The following is a 21,681-nucleotide window of genomic DNA, read 5'->3' as shown; positions in this document are numbered from 1 at the left end:
GTATTTAAAAATATTTTAATGCAACACATCAATTTGCTTATCTTGTCGGAGTTATCAGAGTTTAATTTTGATCGAAATTTCTGGGTCATGACAGTACCTACCCGTTAAAAGAAATTTCGTCCCTAAATTTGGCTAAAGAAAATAACGAAAACGAGAATATTTTCGTATCACGAAATATGATATAACTTGAATTCTTTAAATGAATTCGATCGTTAGTATAATCATTATCAAAGAAAATGATAAGATCGATGAATGGAGTATTTCGAGTACCCTGAATAGATCAGGTTCTGTTTTATGATAAGCACAAGTTCAATAAATAGATAATTTCTCACTATTGAGAAATACAAATGAAATGATAAAGATTTCTCCGAAAATACGATAGATAGGATTTCAAATGAGCATAACTAGTGTTATAAGCAGAAAGAAAAATGTAATGGCACGATTATATTAGTAAACTACTAGAATCACGGAAAGTATAGAACTATCAAGAAAATACATTCTTGGTATGTTTAGATGTTAAGTAAAATAAAAGAGTCGCGTAACATGGTACATGGTGAGGGTAATGTTGATCAAGTACTACCTTCATCATGTGCCATTAGAACTTCCGCATGACTTACTATAATATAATCACGTTGATCGGGCGTCGTTATATTACACTAACCTATGCTTTCATTCCAGCAAAAATATCAATGAACTTAAATTCGAATGTTACAAAAATTTTGTAACTAAAATAGTTTCCGTTATGATGTAATACAGATAACGCGAAGAGATAATTAATCTTAAAAAAGAATTGTTATAGAGGTATTTTTCAGAAATATTGAGGATATTTATAATGGAAGATACAATGATATCTTAGAATTTAAAAAAAAAATTAAAATCAAAGGATGATGAAGAAAATTCTTCCGCGAGGATTTCGAATACGTAAAGAGATTGCATATCTTCTAAGATTTCCATCAGAAACTGAATTATCTAAATTCTTTAGGTACGGGTTTAGTCCTTGTGATTTGTCAACAACCTCCTTCATAGTTTGCTCAATCCGTTTTTTTAAGTTCCAAATTTCTTTTCGAACATACTTTTCTTTATTATCAACTTTTGACTATTAAGACCATCAACAGCTTTGGCTGCTTCATCCGCATTCTCATATATAATGTAACATCCCGCATTTTTCCGTTAGATTATTTTTAACGCCGTCTTTTTCTTTTTAGATAATATTCCTCGTATCTAGATTCGTAACCTCCGTTAGCTAACATTCTAAATATTCTCGTTATCGGATTTTAATACGCGTTTTAAAATATTCCGTTTAGGTATTTTCCGCACCCGCTTCTAAACTCGAGGGACTAAAATTGACACGGGGCAAACTAGTTGACTAGGTCAACTAGTCCACCCCAATCACCACCATTCAATCACCTCCATCTCTCTCTCTTTCTCTCTAGCAAGAACACACACACAAACACCCAATTCAATCATTCATCATCTAAATTCGATCTAGGAGGCTTACAACAAAACAAATTACATATTTGGAATCCTCTCTTCATCCTCTACAATTTGATACCAACTTCATCTCGTTTGGGTAACATTTCTAAAACTCTAGATTTCTCTAAATTCGTGTTTTTGATTTGAAATGGTGTTAGTTAGTGTCTATGGCTCGTGTCTAGCATGAATATATGATTTACTTGCTCGATTTGTTGTTTTGAGTAACTAGTTTGAACATTTGAAATGGGTTTGCTTAATCTTGCATTTTGGAAGATTAAATGTTGTTTGATTGTTAAAGTTCATGTTTTAATTGTGTTACTAGTATCACTAGCTTCGTTTTGATGCGTAGGTTGATTAAGAAAACTTCAAAAACCCGATTATTGATTTTTGTGAATTTTGGTTAGGGTTTGTTAGACTTTGAAATGAACTTTTGATGCGTTGAATGCTTGTTAATGTTGTTAGTAAGTGTTTAGATGCAATGTATGCTTAATTACCTTCGAAACGGCATATCGTATGTGTAAATTGGATTCCCGAATCATAAAATACGTTTTACGAACTTGAAACTTTGAAAATAAACCTTTCTTGATCAATTGACGAGATTTCGGCTATTGTAAATGATGTTATTGTTGGAACATAAGTGCTTAGTTGTATTCCTCGTCAAAATACCTTTCCAACGATATATGATAGGCATTATAAGTGTTTGCGGGTCAAGAGTTGGGTTGGAAAAGGTTTTGGTTCGTGCATACTTTGAAAAACTGACCAGAATTCTCTGCCCAGATGGTGGCGCGGTGCGCCCCATCCCCGCGCGGCGCGCGGATTGGCCTGGTCAGATTCTGACCACTTTGTCCCATTTCACGTGAAATGTTTGACTAGCTACCGACCTCCGATTCACATGAAACTTGTTCTAATATACTTGTATATGAATAATTAGCATAGAAAAATAGTCCGGGACCCGACCCGAACATGTTGACTTTTTCGTTGACTTTGACCCGACCAAGTTTGACTTTTTGTCAAACTTAACCAATTAATTATGCAATCTTCCTAACATGCTTTTATACTTGCATCTTGCATGAAACTTGACAATTTGCTTCACATGCTATATTAATCGAGTCGTATTGAGCCATAGGACTAATTGAACATCTTTGACCGTTTTGTGTTTACCGTTATTGATATAACCTATATGTTTAGGTCAAGACTAGCTTTGTCTTTGCACGCGTTTACTTGTCGAAGTACTTTATTAACTCTTGCACTCAAGGTGAGATCATAGTCCCACTTTTTCAATCACTTTTATTCTTTACATCGTGGGCTGAGAAACACATACATTTCATACTTATTTACTTTTCATGCTTTTACATTGTGAACAAATACGAATACAAAGATGCATACGAGTTTGAACAAAAGTCCTCAATCCAATTATCATTAGTTCCACTTGCAGGGTGTAAGTGTAAGCGTGTAATTATGTTGTGTGGCCATACGGGTTTAACAAACCCTCATTCAGACGGTTCGCTACCGTTAGTGAATGAAATATAATTTCAACAATGTATAGTGTAAGTTCTAACACTAAATTCAAAATTCAGAGGGAAGATTCGGTTAAGCCTTGATAATTGGGTGCTCGTGATACAAATACTATTTTGGAATGTGAATGATTCTGGTTGAGCAATTCTTAAAGAACCTTGTGGTTTAATACAATTTACTTACTAAACCTATGATTTCACCAATGTTTTTCGTTGACAGATTTCTATGTTTTTCTCAGGTCTTGCACGATATGTGATACATGCTTCCGCTCATTATTTGATACTTGCTTTGGATGTCGAGTATACATGCTTTTCATGGAGCGTCTTTTGACTTTACTTTAAACCGTGTCGCCTAGATTTCAATCGTACTTATAACGTTGTAACTTAACTTTTGGTTGAACAATTCTTGTAAACTTTGAAACAATCTTTATTTTGAAATGAAGGCGACATATTTTGGTCAAACGTTATCTTAAAGACTTATAATCAGGTAATGGGACCCACGTAGCCGACGCCGTCACTTGACGATTTGTCGGGGTCGCTACAAGTGGTATCAGAGCCTTGGTTGTAGGGATTTAGAGTTCATTTGTGTCCACCCCGAGTCATAAGGTACATAGGTGAATCTAGACTACAACCGGCATATAGACTGAAGTAGGGATTACTTGACTATTTGTGCATTTATACTCGAACTCTTCTATCATATCTAACTCGTATTCGATCTTGATCTTACGTTGATAAATTTTGTTGATGCGCCACCTTGACTTTATGAAGTAATGTTAAATGCACATGAGAATCAGGGTAATATAATTTCCGGGATTATATTACGGTGATTCACATGGACGTTCCGACATTATGACATAAAGAATTTAGGGCGAGTCAAGGAAAATTTTCTCTCTATCCTAAATCCATACTCCGGTTAGTATTGTTGAAAATACTAACCAACGATATTCTTGTGTCATGAAGGAACAATGGCTCGTCGACGCGCTCCTCCCGAAACTCCCGAACAAGCCCTCCAACGTATGATAGCCACTGCCGTGGATGCGGCCATGGCCGGTCACTCCTCCAACAACAACAATAACAACAATCATCACAACAACAACAACAATGGAGCCGGAAATTCCAACGAAGGATGCTCCTATAAGAATTTCATGGGGTGCAAACCTCACACTTTCGATGGAACCGGGGGACCGGTTGTGCTCACCCGATGGTTTGAGCAAACGGAAGCCGTCTTTAGCATAAGCGGTTGTCGAGACCAATACAAGGTTAGATATTCCACTCACACCTTCGCCGGTATCGCTCTCACATGGTGGAATTCGTATGTACAATCGGTGGGTATCCACGAAGCCCACGCTCTCTCTTGGGCCGACTTAAGAGGAAAGATGATTACCGAATATTTTCCTCGCGAAGAAACCCGAAGGCTCGAACAAGAACTAAGAGCTCTGAAAGCGGTCGGGAACGACCTTAAGGCCTATAATCAACGATTCTCCGAACTTGCTTTGATGTGCCCAAATCTTGTGAACCCCGAATCTTTAAGGGTTGAACTTTACATGGATGGTCTCCCCAAGAGCATCAAACAAGGAGTAATGTCATCCAAACCCGCTAACCACCAAGAGGCTTTGAATATGGCCCGCCAATTGATTGAAACAGTGGACGAGATTGAAGTGCCGGCATGTAAAGCCGAGGATAAGTCGGGTGACAACAAAAGAAAATGGGAAGCCCCCCAATCAAGCAATTACAACAACCCCGCCAAGAAGCCCTTCATCCCCAACGGCAAGAAAGGTTATACCGGACACCTACCGTATTGTAACGAGTGCTACAAACATCATTTAGGTGAATGTGGCAAACCATTTTGCTTGAAGTGTCAAAGAAGTGGCCATGTAGCCCACGATTGTAGGAATACCGCTCCCGTCGCCCAAAAGGAGCACAATGCACCCAAGACGGGTGTTTGTTTTGAATGTGGCCAACCGGGTCATTTTAGGAGTGCGTGCCCAAACAAGAAAATCAACCCCAACGCACGCCGTTGAACTTTCAACATCGACACCTAGGATGCCCGAGACGACGATGGACTAGTCACGGGTACGTTTCTTCACAACAAACAGTATATTTCATACTTATTCGATTCGATTACCGCTAGATGTTTATTAACCAAGTCTTTGACTCGTGCTCTTTACATTCCACTTTTTTTCCCCTAGATATTACTTAGACGATTTAAGTGACCAACGGAAAATATTGTGTGCCTATAAATTTTATTGGAGGATATACGTTAAGACTTTTGACTTGACACCTATAGAACTAGGGAGCTCGAAACCTTTTCGGTAAAAAAAAAAAAAAAAAAAAAAAAAAAAAATGTTTCCCCATCATCTTGTATAGATTGTTGTGAACTGAGTAATTTTCGGTTGGAAACCGATACCCTCTCCCTCGTATCCATTACCTCATGATTATTTGCACGAATCCCGTAGTTTCCAAATCGACCTCCGTTCCGGTTATCATCAATTGGGGGTTAAGGGAGACGATGTCTCCTGAGTCTTTTCCAAACTCGAAACGTTAGTTGTAAATCTCTCTTAGTACCATTCGATTTATCCAAGGCTCGTCCGTATCCATAAACCTCCTAAACCACGTATGCAAACTTATCTAGACAAATCTGTTATCGTATTTATAGATGACGTCTTAACTTATTTAAGTAAAGAAGGAAAACGAACAACATCACCATCTTACGCTCGAACTTTTGAGAAAAGAGCAACTTTATACCAAATTCTCCGAGTGAGAATTTCTGTTGAACGAAGTCCAATTTTCTAGACCATGATGTTAATGGTCGAGGCATTACAATCAATCTCCAAATCAAGCCACATGTAATCAGGAAACTCTCATGACTCAGACTTACCGCAGATTCATTTTCGACTTTTTCTCGTGATGCTCGTTCCTTACCCTCGATAACTCATTAAGGTAGAAATCTAAACCTCTACGTGCCCGAATCTTGAACGTGATTATTCACACCAACCTTACTAGCTTAATTCGTATAGCACCAGGTGGGACTCAAATATGGAAATATTTCTACTTGGACGCCGAAAGGCATACCCTCTCGACTCAAAAATCAACATAACTAAAATTCGTTATTTTACACGAAGAATTCGAATACTAAATTGTGGATCCGATCAATCTTCTCGTCATCACGTACCACACTACATACCTCTGTTATTTCACCGTCACCGTCTGATATTACTGGAATTTAAGATAGCACACAATCCAACGATACTTCACTCTTCTTTGACTTAACGCCCTTGCGTTGCTGATAATCGTCCAACCATTATTCAACCCCGAACTATACAATTACGTGTACTATCTCGTTCTCTTTCAGGCTTCATTTTTTTTACAACTAGAGGCACGTTATGGCAACCTCGAGATGTAAGCTCATCCTATTCAAAGTCCTCATTTCACTCCTATCCTCATCGCTCGCATTTCCGTTAAGGAAACTCCTTGTAACATTTCTCCATGGATAGAGAAACTCCTCATATTACATTAGTATTCGCTACGAGGGTGAATAGTCCTAACGAACATTTTTCGAACCCTAACTGACTTGTTCAAACATATCTTAAGAAATTCTATTCCAACACGGTGTATCTTCGTCATTTATCCTGTATTGAAATACTCGTTTCACCTCTAGCGTTGCAAGAGACCTTGGGAACCCGCTTAGACATATGTACCGCGTATCTCCCACAACCGACGAACCGAGCAAACGTACGATTCAATCTTGGAAAGACATGTTACAGACTGGTATTGTCACCTTTAGTAGTTCCCCTTACTACGACAGCTATCACTCGTATATTAACGCAGCACTTCCGAAACCCTATATGACCGCAAATGTCATACCCTGTTCATTTAACCAAAGCATGCGGCAAGCAAATCGCCAAATCTGAACTCCATCAAGAAACAACAATTGAGATCGTTCGAGTCCGAGGCGGGCTAGAGACAACCCATGGTCGCCAGAAGAGTTATACCAAACTTAGATGAAAACCTCACAAATTCCAGTGTGTAATCGCGTAATATTGAGAACCCGCACCTTGGAAAGGTGTAATCCATTTTGGGAAATCGAGGAAGGTTATAACCGCAATATTGAACCTTTTGAAACCTTGGGGCGTATTAGAACCGCTTCCTACTGTTTAGAACTTCCGACTCAATTAAGTTTCCATTTATCCTACATTTCGTGTAACAAACTTAGAAACGTGTCATGCGGAACAGGAATGTGCAATCCTTTTAGATGCACCAACTATTGATGACAAACTCCTCTTCATGGGAAAACTGGTTGAAATCATGGATCGTGAAATCGAACCTCAATACAACATAACACCCCGACTATCCGGATTCGTGGAATGTCCAAGAAAGTACCTTCACTCATTCGTAGAGTTACTACTCTAAGTCTCGAGTAAGAGATATCGACTACTACTTCCAACTAAATTTCGGGACGAAATTTCTTTTGAGGTGTGGATAATGTAACATCCCGCATTTTTCCGTTAGATTATTTTTAACGCCGTCTTTTTCTTTTTAGATAATATTCCTCGTATCTAGATTCGTAACCTCCGTTAGCTAACATTCTAAATATTCTCGTTATCGGATTTTAATACGCGTTTTAAAATATTCCGTTTAGGTATTTTCCGCACCCGCTTCTAAACTCGAGGGACTAAAATTGACACGGGGCAAACTAGTTGACTAGGTCAACTAGTCCACCCCAATCACCACCATTCAATCACCTCCATCTCTCTCTCTTTCTCTTTAGCAAGAACACACACACAAACACCCAATTCAATCATTCATCATCTAAATTCGATCTAGGAGGCTTACAACAAAACAAATTACATATTTGGAATCCTCTCTTCATCCTCTACAATTTGATACCAACTTCATCTCGTTTGGGTAACATTTCTAAAACTCTAGATTTCTCTAAATTCGTGTTTTTGATTTGAAATGGTGTTAGTTAGTGTCTATGGCTCGTGTCTAGCATGAATATATGATTTACTTGCTCGATTTGTTGTTTTGAGTAACTAGTTTGAACATTTGAAATGGGTTTGCTTAATCTTGCATTTTGGAAGATTAAATGTTGTTTGATTGTTAAAGTTCATGTTTTAATTGTGTTACTAGTATCACTAGCTTCGTTTTGATGCGTAGGTTGATTAAGAAAACTTCAAAAACCCGATTATTGATTTTTGTGAATTTTGGTTAGGGTTTGTTAGACTTTGAAATGAACTTTTGATGCGTTGAATGCTTGTTAATGTTGTTAGTAAGTGTTTAGATGCAATGTATGCTTAATTACCTTCGAAACGGCATATCGTATGTGTAAATTGGATTCCCGAATCATAAAATACGTTTTACGAACTTGAAACTTTGAAAATAAACCTTTCTTGATCAATTGACGAGATTTCGGCTATTGTAAATGATGTTATTGTTGGACCATAAGTGCTTAGTTGTATTCCTCGTCAAAATACCTTTCCAACGATATATGATAGGCATTATAAGTGTTTGCGGGTCAAGAGTTGGGTTGGAAAAGGTTTTGGTTCGTGCATACTTTGAAAAACTGACCAGAATTCTCTGCCCAGATGGTGGCGCGGCGCGCCCCATCCCCGCGCGGCGCGCGGATTGGCCTGGTCAGATTCTGACCACTTTGTCCCATTTCACGTGAAATGTTTGACTAGCTACCGACCTCCGATTCACATGAAACTTGTTCTAATATACTTGTATATGAATAATTAGCATAGAAAAATAGTCCGGGACCCGACCCGAACATGTTGACTTTTTCGTTGACTTTGACCCGACCAAGTTTGACTTTTTGTCAAACTTAACCAATTAATTATGCAATCTTCCTAACATGCTTTTATACTTGCATCTTGCATGAAACTTGACAATTTGCTTCACATGCTATATTAATCGAGTCGTATTGAGCCATAGGACTAATTGAACATCTTTGACCGTTTTGTGTTTACCGTTATTGATATAACCTATATGTTTAGGTCAAGACTAGCTTTGTCTTTGCACGCGTTTACTTGTCGAAGTACTTTATTAACTCTTGCACTTAAGGTGAGATCATAGTCCCACTTTTTCAATCACTTTTATTCTTTACATCGTGGGCTGAGAAACACATACATTTCATACTTATTTACTTTTCATGCTTTTACATTGTGAACAAATACGAATACAAAGATGCATACGAGTTTGAACAAAAGTCCTCAATCCAATTATCATTAGTTCCACTTGCAGGGTGTAAGTGTAAGCGTGTAATTATGTTGTGTGGCCATACGGGTTTAACAAACCCTCATTCAGACGGTTCGCTACCGTTAGTGAATGAAATATAATTTCAACAATGTATAGTGTAAGTTCTAACACTAAATTCAAAATTCAGAGGGAAGATTCGGTTAAGCCTTGATAATTGGGTGCTCGTGATACAAATACTATTTTGGAATGTGAATGATTCTGGTTGAGCAATTCTTAAAGAACCTTGTGGTTCAATACAATTTACTTACTAAACCTATGATTTCACCAACGTTTTTCGTTGACAGATTTCTATGTTTTTCTCAGGTCTTGCACGATATGTGATACATGCTTCCGCTCATTATTTGATACTTGCTTTGGATGTCGAGTATACATGCTTTTCATGGAGCGTCTTTTGACTTTACTTTAAACCGTGTCGCCTAGATTTCAATCGTACTTATAACGTTGTAACTTAACTTTTGGTTGAACAATTCTTGTAAACTTTGAAACAATCTTTATTTTGAAATGAAGGCGACATATTTTGGTCAAACGTTATCTTAAAGACTTATAATCAGGTAATAGGACCCACGTAGCCGACGCCATCACTTGACGATTTGTCGGGGTCGCTACATATAACGAGTCCGATTCGTTAATTTTCAATCTGAGGTGCTTTCAAGAATTTTGAATTGGAGTGTATGAACGTAGGTTGTATCCGTTAGTATATGATGGTGGACGTGAAATCATCGCGAATTATGAAAGATATGAATAATATTCCCCTCGGTTTTATGAATAACATTTTGAATTCAAAGTATGGTTTCGAAGGATGTAGGAATTTATGATTGGTGACACTTCTTAAATCTTGACTTGGATTTTGATTTGTCAAAATCAGAATATTTGATAATGCTACAAACGAACATATATTTCATAGCATTATCCCTCAAGAAAGACAAGCTTTTGGTTGCAATTGTTCTATTTACAAGTGATATTCGTTTAAATAATAAAAGGTGAAGACAAAAGGCAGATTCGACGAATTGAAGATGCAAATGACCAAAACGCCAAAAAGTACAAAGTACAATCAAAGAGGTTCAAATTATTGATGAGAAACGCCTAAAAATCGTACGAAAAGGCGTTCGAAAATCCGGAACCGAGACATGAACCAACTTTCAATGCACGACGCAACGGACCTAAAATTACAAGTCAACTATGCACATAAATATAATATAATATATAATTAATTATGTAAATTATATATATATATATATATTATATTTATATATTATAAAAATAAACGTCGGCAGCCTAGGATCCAATTTGTGTGAGCTGGAATGCAACCTCCGCACTCGCGGAGTTTGGAAGAACAAAAGCTCCGCTCTCGCGGAGCTGCACAGTAAAATGTGGGCCTATAAAAGCCATCGAATTCTGCACGAAAAAAACACAACTTTTTCTAATCTATCTCTCAATCTATACGATATATATATATATATATATATATATATATATATATATATATATATATATATATATATATATATATACATATATATATATATATATATATATATATAATTTATAATTTTAATTTTAATTTTAAGTTAATAATAATAAGGTTATTGTTAGAATGTTTTAAGGTTTTGTAAGTCGAAACTCTGTCCGTGTAACGCTACGCGATAAATAATCACTGTAAGCTATGTTCTTCCTTTTTAAATTAATGTATCTTAACTAAGTTATTACTATGCTTATTTGAGCTAAAGTAATCGTGATGTTAGACTAAATATTAAGATGGGATTATTGGATTTTGTACCATAATTAAGGTTTGAACAAAAGACCGACACTTGTGAACATTGGACTATTGACTATTAATAGGTAAGGGGTATTGTCTAATCGAATGACAACTCATTGGAACCTGTCGAACCTATCTTCGAATTAGATAATCTAATAATTATTAAAATGATTATGTATGTCCTATTTAGTGACGTTTATACGACATCTTTTACGATCATTTAATTAATTATTTCAGGTTGGGTAATTGATTATTCATTCTGATCATGTGGGTAAATTAATATTCATATCTCATTAAAATAGGGGTGGATTACATACAAGGATAATTGGTGTAATTGTTAACAAAGTATTAAAACCTTGGATTATACGCAGTCGATAACCTAGTGTAATCATTAAACAAAGTATTAAAACTTTGTTACAGTTCGAATCCCTAATTAGTTGGAATATTTGACTTCGGGAATAAGGTTAATTTGACGAGCATTTTATAATTATGACTGATGGACTATTATGGACAAAAACCAGATAGGTATCAAATAAATCCAGGACAAAGGACAATTAACCCGGATAAATAAATTAAAATCAAAACGTCAAATATCATGATTACGGAAGTTTAAATAAGCATAATACTTTTATTTCATATTTCATCGTACTTTTATTTACCGTCATTTTATTACTCGCAATTTTCTATATCGCATTTTATTTATTGTTATTTATTTTACGCACTTTAATTATTGTCATTTATCTTTACACCTAAAAATATAAAATCGACAAACCGGTCATTAAATGGTAAAACCACCTTTTTATAATAATAATAATACTACCTATATATAATTATATATATTTATATAAATATAGTTGTATAAAAATATAGTACGTTTTCAATTAGCTCCCTGTGGAACGAACCGGACTTACTAAAAACTACACTACTCTACGATTAGGTACACTGCCTATAAGTGTTGTAGCAAGGTTTAGGTATATCCATTCTTTAAATAAATAAATAACTTGTGTAAAATTGTATCGTATTTAATATTATTTCGTAGTAAAATAATAACTATTTCGTACCCCTCTGCTTTAATATCAAGTTTTTGGCGCCGCTGCCGGGGACTCGGTGAAAAACGCTATATTTATTATTACTATATTTTTGTAAAAATATATTATTTCTTATTTCGTAAAAATATTTTGTATTTATAATAAGTGTAAAAAAAATTAAGTTTGTAATCTATTTTTGTAAAAAAATATAATTTTATATTAGTTTTAAATTTAAATATAAAAATTAAAAAAAAAATAAAAAAATTATATATTTTTAAGATTTTGTTTTTAAAATTAAAAAGTATTTTTATTTAGATTTTTAAAATATAAGTTTATTTTTATAGAAATTATATATCTATTATTTAATAAAACTAAAAAAAATCAAATAAATATAAAAAAACGAACTGGGCCGACCTGTTTTTATCCCAGTACCGGATCCTACACTGTTCAGCTCCGCGATTGTAGAGAAAAACAGACATAAAGCTACGCTATCGCGTAGCAGTGTCTAATAGCTGATACCTAGTACACATTAATTGCATTAGGGTTTTATTTTTTATTATTATTTATTAATTAGGGTTTAATTTTAATTTTAATTTTAATTTTAATTATTAATTAGTTTTTTGTTTTAATTAGTAATATTAAGTTTATTAATTATTATTAAATATATAGAATAATATTTTTATAAAATAATAATATAAAAATAATATTTTTATATAAAAATTGTATTTTTATCACTTTAATTTCTTTTTATATTTTTTTTATCAGTAATTCGTAATTTGTATATTTATCATTCGTAATTAGTTTTAAACTTAGTTTTTGCCATAGTTATTTTATATTTCTAGTTTTTAGGCTTTGCCGTAAATTCCCTTAAGTGCTTTTTCTTTAGATTAAGATTTAGGTGCTTTAGAATCTTACGACGTCACTTATCGCCTTAGTTATAATTAAATTTTAGTACATTTTAAGTTATTGCCGTTTTGAATATAGAATTCCTTTTAAGCTTTAATACCTTTAGACGTAAGTTTTAATTTTTAGTATTTAGTACATTTTAAGTTTCGACGCGCTACTCTCTTATTATTATTTTTCGATTTTTGTTTTTCGACGCTTATTTTTCGACCTTTTATTTTCCGACACACTCTTTTTCCTTCTTATTTCTCGACGCTCTAGTTTTTACGACATAGAATTTTCTATTTCTTCTCTAAAATTTCTTTAAACTTCGACGAAAAATTATTTTAAGTGGTTAAATAGATAGACATCCAAATTTTCTGCTTCCTAGTAATAGTTGGATTTATTAGTGGCTGAGTTATGAGCTTCCGATTTAAAGGGTTCTGGCTCCCTGCTACATCTTTTGGCTATTCGAAACGTGGACAAAAGCAGAAAAGTCTATTAATTTGATAACTTATATAATTTTTCTATCTTTTTATAACAAATAGGATATTCTGTGAATGCACCGAGCAAAACGTTCACCACCTTTCATACGTTCACCACCTGTAACTCGATCAAGACATCTAGCCAATATTGTCACCGTTGATTTTTCTTTAGAATCGTCATCAAGTCGACCAAGTAATCCAATTCAAATTTCCGATAATCCATTTTTTGAACCCAACCTCACAATTGAGAATCCGGAGGATATTCAAGGACAATTCAGAGATCCTGAACCACTAATCATTCCTCCTGAACCACAAATCACTCATCCAGAGATTGTCGATGAATAAACCATTAAATCAGAATCCTCTAGTGATTCAGATTCAACAAATCCAATCAGGGAAAATCAAGAACCTCTAATTATGGAAGACCGAATGAGAGCTACACGCACTGGCCAAGGTCACGCCATTATTAAGCCAGATGTTAATGCACCAGATTATGAAATCAAAGGACAAATCCTACACATCTTCGTACCTTTAATAGGATTTGTACACTATTCAAAATCCGAGAAGTTGAGGATGAACAGATATATCTCATGTTATTTCCCTGGACTTTAAAGGGAGAAGCCAAAGTGTGATTAGAATCGTTACCTGAAGGGGCGATTGATACATGAGATGTTTTAGTTGAAAAATTTCTTAAACAATTCTTTCCGGCATCTAAAGCCGTGAGACTTCAAGGAGAAATAGTTACGTTCACACAAAAGCTAAAAGAAACTCTATATGAGGCGTGGATAAGATTTGGAAAGTTGTTGAGAGGATGTCCACAACACGGTTTAGACACTTATCAAATAGTACAAATATTCTACCAAGGTGTCAATGTTGCTACACGAAAAGACATCGACATAGCAGCTGGTGGTTCCATCATGAAGAAAACCGCAACCGAAGCTCACAAAATCATTGATAACACAGCTTCCCACTCGAATGAGTGGCACCAGGAAAAAGATATTTTTCGTTCATCTAAAGCGGCTAGAGCCGATTCTAGCCATGACTTTGATTCCGTTTCCGCAAAAATAGATGCTTTCGAAAGACGAATGGAAAAGATGACTAAAGATATTCACGCAATACGAATCAGTTGTGAGCAATGCAGTGGACCACACTTAACGAAAGATTGTCACATTGAGCAAACAATGGAACAACGTGAGAATGTTTCCTACATGAACCAAAGGCCGGGAAATAATTATCAAAATAATTATCAACCGCCAAGGCCAAACTTCATTCGAAATCAAAACATTCTTTACAATCTAAATGGACCCAACAATAACTCGTACAACCAACAAGGTCCAAATAACCAACCAACTCAAAACAATATTTTCAATCAACAAAGACCTAGCTTGTATAAACCACCACAACAAACTGAAGAGAAAAAGCCAAATCTGGAAGAAATGATGGCAAAGCTAATGGAATCTCAAACACAATTCATTACATCTCAAATCCAAATGAATGAGAGGTTTGATCAGTCATTAAGAACTCAACAAGCTTCCATTTTGAATCTAGAAAAACACGTAGGTACTCTTGCGAGCATGATGAGTAAGAGGGAACAAGGAAAGCTACCGAGTAATACTGAAGTAAATCCTCGGAATGATAATGTTAATATGGTGTCAACAAATTCTGAAAAACCATCATCAGAAGATGGGAAGGTTTTATATGTGAGTAACAATGAAGAAGTTACGCCACCACCACCACCCCAGTATATAAAGCCAGTGGTGGCACCATACAGACCACCCATCCCGTTTCCAAGAAAAGGAGTTGAGTATGAGCAAGTAATAGGTAATAAAGTTTGTGATACCTCTGGAAAGAAGAAGAAGAATAAGAAAGTGCAGGAAACAAAAACCTTAAAAGTAAACCCGGTAAAGACAGATCCACCAAAATCTCCACCAAGGTTGGGTGATCCGGGTGAATTTATTGTTCCTTGTCTACTTAGTGATTATGTCATGTATGATGCACTAGCATATTTAGGTGCGAGTGTGAGTGTTATGCCTCTTTCATTATATAAGTAGGTTGTAGTGACCCGAACTTTTCCATGTTTATATATATTAATTGAGATTGATATTTACATGATTAAATGTTTCCAACATGTTAAGCAATCAAACTTGTTAAGACTTGATTAATTGAAATATGTTTCATATAGAAAATTGACCACCCAAGTTGACCGGTGATTCACGAACGTTAAAACTTGTAAAAACTATATGATGACATATATATGGATATATATATATAGTTAACATGATACTATGATAAGTAAACATATCATTAAGTATATTAACAATGAACTACATATGTAAAAACAAGACTACTAACTTAATGATTTTTAAACGAGACATATATGTAACGATTAACGTTGTAAAGACATTTAATGTATATATATCATATTAAGAGATATTCATACATGATAATATCATGATAATATAATAATTTAAAATCTCATTTGATATTATAAACATTGGGTTAACAACATTTAACAAGATCGTTAACCTAAAGGTTTCAAAACAACACTTACATGTAACGACTAACGATGACTTAACGACTCAGTTAAAATGTATATACATGTAGTGTTTTAATATGTATTTATACACTTTTGAAAGACTTCAATACACTTATCAAAATACTTCTACTTAACAAAAATGCTTACAATTACATCCTCGTTCAGTTTCATCAACAATTCTACTCGTATGCACCCGTATTCGTACTCGTACAATACACAGCTTTTAGATGTATGTACTATTGGTATATACACTCCAATTATCAGCTCTTAGCAGCCCATGTGAGTCACCTAACACATGTGGGAACCATCATTTGGAAACTAGCATGAAATATCTCATAAAATTACAAAAATATGAGTAATCATTCATGATTTATTTACATGAAAACAAAATTACATATCCTTTATATCTAATCCATACACCAACGACCAAAAACACCTACAAACACTTTCATTCTTCAATTTTCTTCATCTAATTGATCTCTCTTAAGTTCTATCTTCAAGTTCTAAGTGTTCTTCATAAATTCCAAAAGTTCTAGTTTCATAAAATCAAGAATACTTTCAAGTTTGCTAGCTCACTTCCAATCTTGTAAGGTGATCACCCAACCTCAAGAAATCCTTGTTTCTTACAGTAGGTTATCATTCTAATACAAGGTAATAATCATATTCAAACTTTGGTTCAATTTCTATAACTATAACAATCTTATTTCAAGTGATGATCTTACTTGAACTTGTTTTCGTGTCATGATTCTGCTTCAAGAACTTCGAGCCATCCAAGGATCCATTGAAGCTAGATCCAATTTTCTCTTTTCCAGTAGGTTTATCCAAGGAAATTAAGGTAGTAATGATGTTCATAACATCATTTGATTCATACATATAAAGCTATCTTATTCGAAGGTTTAAACTTGTAATCACTAGAACATAGTTTAGTTAATTCTAAACTTGTTCGCAAACAAAAGTTAATCCTTCTAACTTGACTTTTAAAATCAACTAAACACATGTTCTATATCTATATGATATGCTAACTTAATGATTTAAAACCTGGAAACACGAAAAACACCGTAAAACCGGATTTACGCCGTCGTAGTAACACCGCGGGCTGTTTTGGGTTAGTTAATTAAAAACTATGATAAACTTTGATTTAAAAGTTGTTATTCTGAGAAAATGATTTTTATTATGAACATGAAACTATATCCAAAAATTATGGTTAAACTCAAAGTGGAAGTATGTTTTCTAAAATGGTCATCTAGACGTCGTTCTTTCGACTGAAATGACTACCTTTACAAAAATGACTTGTAACTTATTTTTTCGTCTATAAACCTATACTTTTTCTGTTTAGATTCATAAAACAGAGTTCAATATGAAACCATAGCAATTTGATTCACTCAAAACGGATTTAAAATGAAGAAGTTATGGGTAAAACAAGATTGGATAATTTTTCTCATTTTAGCTACGTGAAAATTGGTAACAAATCTATTCCAACCATAACTTAATCAACTTGTATTGTATATTATGTAATCTTGAGATACCATAGACACGTATACAATGTTTCGACCTATCATGTCGACACATCTATATATATTTCGGAACAACCATAGACACTCTATATGTGAATGTTGGAGTTAGCTATACAGGGTTGAGGTTGATTCCAAAATATATATAGTTTGAGTTGTGATCAATACTGAGATACGTATACACTGGGTCGTGGATTGATTCAAGATAATATTTATCGATTTATTTCTGTACATCTAACTGTGGACAACTAGTTATAGGTTACTAACGAGGACAGCTGACTTAATAAACTTAAAACATCAAAATATATTAAAAGTGTTGTAAATATATTTTGAACATACTTTAATATATATGTATATATTGTTATAGGTTCGTGAATCAACAGTGGCCAAGTCTTACTTCCCGACGAAGTAAAAATCTGTGAAAGTGAGTTATAGTCCCACTTTTAAAATCTAATATTTTTGGGATGAGAATACATGCAGGTTTTATAAATGATTTACAAAATAGACACAAGTACGTGAAACTACATTCTATGGTTGAATTATCGAAATCGAATATGCCCCTTTTTATTAAGTCTGGTAATCTAAGAATTAGGGAACAGACACCCTAATTGACGCGAATCCTAAAGATAGATCTATTGGGCCTAACAAACCCCATCCAAAGTACCGGATGCTTTAGTACTTCGAAATTTATATCATATCCGAAGGGTGTCCCGGAATGATGGGGATATTCTTATATAAGCATCTTGTTATTGTCGGTTACCAGGTGTTCACCATATGAATGATTTTTATCTCTATGTATGGGATGTGTATTGAAATATGAAATCTTGTGGTCTATTGTTACGATTTGATTGTAGTGATTCATAAGATTACCAAATATCCATATCCATATATGTATGTGTCAAAAGTCGACTTTATTAATAAGTAAGCGGAAGCATTTTAAATCTAATCTTTTAACAAGTTTAACCATTTAAACATGAATCCCTTTGATAGATCTAGTCTTGTAATATATGCTAAAATGTAAATAGAGCTAGTTATGGAGTTTTTACCTCCTCTAATCAAAGAGGGTGAAGAAACTAGATGTAGAGAAGAAGATGATGAAAAAGGGCTTGTTTCTCACTTGAAACCTCAAGTTTTGTATACCCACAAGTATGCAACCAACACCACCTTTGGTTAGGATTTACAAGACACCAAATTACAAGCAAAATCAAACCAAAACCACCTTTTGGAACCCCTTCAAAATCGGCCAAAATATGGAGGAGGAAGAAGAAGATTTTTGCTAGTTTGAAACTTGAGAGAAGTGTGTGTAAAGTTGTGCAAGAGTCATGTGCATGTATGGGAGACTACAACTAGTTAAAGCAAGCATGAGAGGTGTCTTGGGACTCCCCAAAACCGTCCCCCTTTGTTTTTTTTTTTTTTTTTTTTTATTATTTAATTAATGATTAAAGCATGCTTGAAACTAGTTACATACACTTTATTATGCATGTACATTTATATATGTTATAAACCTTTTATAAACATATAAATATACATATGTTACATGTACATGTATATTATTTATAAGCCACTTATAAATATATACATATAAGTTACTTGCACATCTATTCTATTTCATAACCATTTTATAAAATTATAACACACAAATAAGTTTAATCAACCAATTAAACTTATACTTAAAATTATCCAAATAATTTAATCTCAAGTATTTTACTTTAGAGAACCAATTTTCTAAAGTTTAAGTGTCAAGTATTAGTTTTAATAATCCAATCATTAAACAAATACATAAAGGTGTTGATAAACTTGTTATTGGGTATGACCCGACTTGGATCATAACATATTAGCCACATTAATTTATTATGTCTCTCGGGCATATAAAATACTATCAATCTCCCACTTGCATGAGAAACATAAGGAATTAATGCAAGTGACGGATACCACCTAACGACCGTCCATCACCCCCAATATGTTATGACTTAGTGCCATTCAATAACATCATCCCTTTCGAGTTCCCATCTCGAATATGATTAGGTGAATCTTTCACTATATCCTTTTGTCCTAGATGTCATGCTAAATCCAAGAGACATAGAGTGATCACTCTCTTATAGATTTAGCTTTATCAGGCCTTAGACATCTGACTCTCAACGAATAAGAGGGACAAATTCCATCTTGACTACATACGTCCTAGACACTACACCTTGCATCATACCTGAAGCCTCCCTTATGAGCTACCATGTTTCAGAATAGCGAAGGAAGGAATCAAAGCACAATACTCGGTGAATATCTGAACCCAATATGTATCTCAGGTCAGAGGATACAATGATATTCTCCTTTACTCAAGATTACATGTGATCAACCACAAAGGCTCCATACAGTAAACCTTGAGAGCGGGTCTTCCAATATTTGTGTCCCACAAATATCTATGAACCTTGGTTGCAACCTTGCCCCACATTCAGTCCTTGAATGTTAACCAATCCAAGTTCATAATAGTCTAAACCTCACACTTGTTCCCACAATTGTGATCAACTACGGAATTTAGAATAATAATTTATTCATGGATAAATATGCAAAATTGGAACATAACTCAAAATAAAATTAATACCATAATTATATTAATGAGTTTGAACTAATTCGTTCCATTACAATACATAAAATAGATCATTTCCAATCACTAGAATATCGAAGCCCTAATGCACAAACATGTCCCTCATGTTTTGGCCCATGTAAAAGCTTCGTGAGTGGATCTGCAACATTATGATCTGTGTGAACTTTGTGAATACATATCTTTCCCTTTTCAATCTCATCCCTGATGTAGTTGAATCTCCGCTCAATGTGACGAGTCTTTTGATGAGCACGAGGTTCCTTGATTTGAGCAATCGCACCCTCGTTGTCACAAAAGATCTCAAGAGGGTCCTGAATGGAAGGGACCACTCCTAAGTCGTCGATAAATTTCTTCATCCATGCAGCTTCCTGAGCTGCCATTGAGGCGGCAATGTACTCCGACTCTGTAGTGGACAATGCAACAACATCTTGCTTTGAACTCTTCCAAGAGACCGCACCTCCATTTAACATGAAGACATAACCGGATTGTGATCGAGAATCATCTCGATCAGTTTGGAAGCTCGCGTCCACGTAACCTTTTACAGCGAGTTCCTCCTCACCAGACCCATATATTAGAAACATATCCTTAGTCCTCCTAAGGTATTTCAATATACTTTTAACAGCAATCCAATGACTGTTTCCTGGGTTATTCTGGTATCTACTTGTCAAGCTTAGAGCGCATGACACATCCGGTCTAGTACATATCATTGCATACATAATTGACCCAATAGCAGACGCGTATGGGACATTCTTCATCTTCTCTTGTTCATCTTTTGTGGTAGGACATTGAGATGAACTGAGAATGGTTCCTCTTTGAATAGGTACCAAACCTTTCTTAGAGTTTTCCATCTTGAACCTTTTCAAGACTTTATCAATGTATGTACTTTGACTTAAACCTATCAATTTCTTGGATCTATCCCTATAGATCCCAATCCCCAATATGTATTGCGCTTCTCCTAGATCCTTAATGGAGAAGCAACTCTTTAGCCAAGTTTTGACTCCTTGCATTGTGGCAATATCATTCCCAAATAATAATATATCATCCACATATAATACAAGGAACAGGACAGAGCTCCCACTAGCCTTCTTGTATACACAAGCTTCATCACCATTTTTAATGAAGCCAAATTTCTTTGCCTCCTCATTAAAACGATGATTCCACATTCTAGATGCTTGTTTCAATCCGTAGATTGATTTCTTTAACTTGCATACCTTTTCAGGATATTTCGGATCAACAAAACCTTCGGGCTGTACCATATAGACATCTTCCTCAAGATATCCATTTAGGAAAGCGGTTTTGACATCCATTTGCCATATTTCATAGTCATAATGAGCAGCAATGGCAAATAATATCCTAATAGACTTTAGCATTGCCACAGGCGAGAAAGTTTCATCATAGTCAACCCCTTGAGTTTGAGTGAAACCTTTTGCTACAAGTCTAGCTTTGTATGTATCCAAGTTTCCATGTATATCGGTTTTCTTCTTGAAAAGCCATTTGCAATCAACTAACCTAGAGCTAGGAGGTTGCACAACAAGTTCCCAAACTTGGTTGTCATACATGGATTGCATCTCGGCGTTCATGGCTTCTTGCCATTTGTCTTTATCAATCCTTGACAAAGCATCTTTGTAGTTCGTGGGTTCAT

Source organism: Rutidosis leptorrhynchoides, chromosome 7, assembly GCF_046630445.1.
Source record: "Rutidosis leptorrhynchoides isolate AG116_Rl617_1_P2 chromosome 7, CSIRO_AGI_Rlap_v1, whole genome shotgun sequence".
NCBI classification, from domain to species: Eukaryota; Viridiplantae; Streptophyta; class Magnoliopsida; order Asterales; family Asteraceae; genus Rutidosis; species Rutidosis leptorrhynchoides.
The sequence above is the reverse complement of the archived record's forward strand: the minus strand, read 5'-3'. Positions refer to the sequence as shown.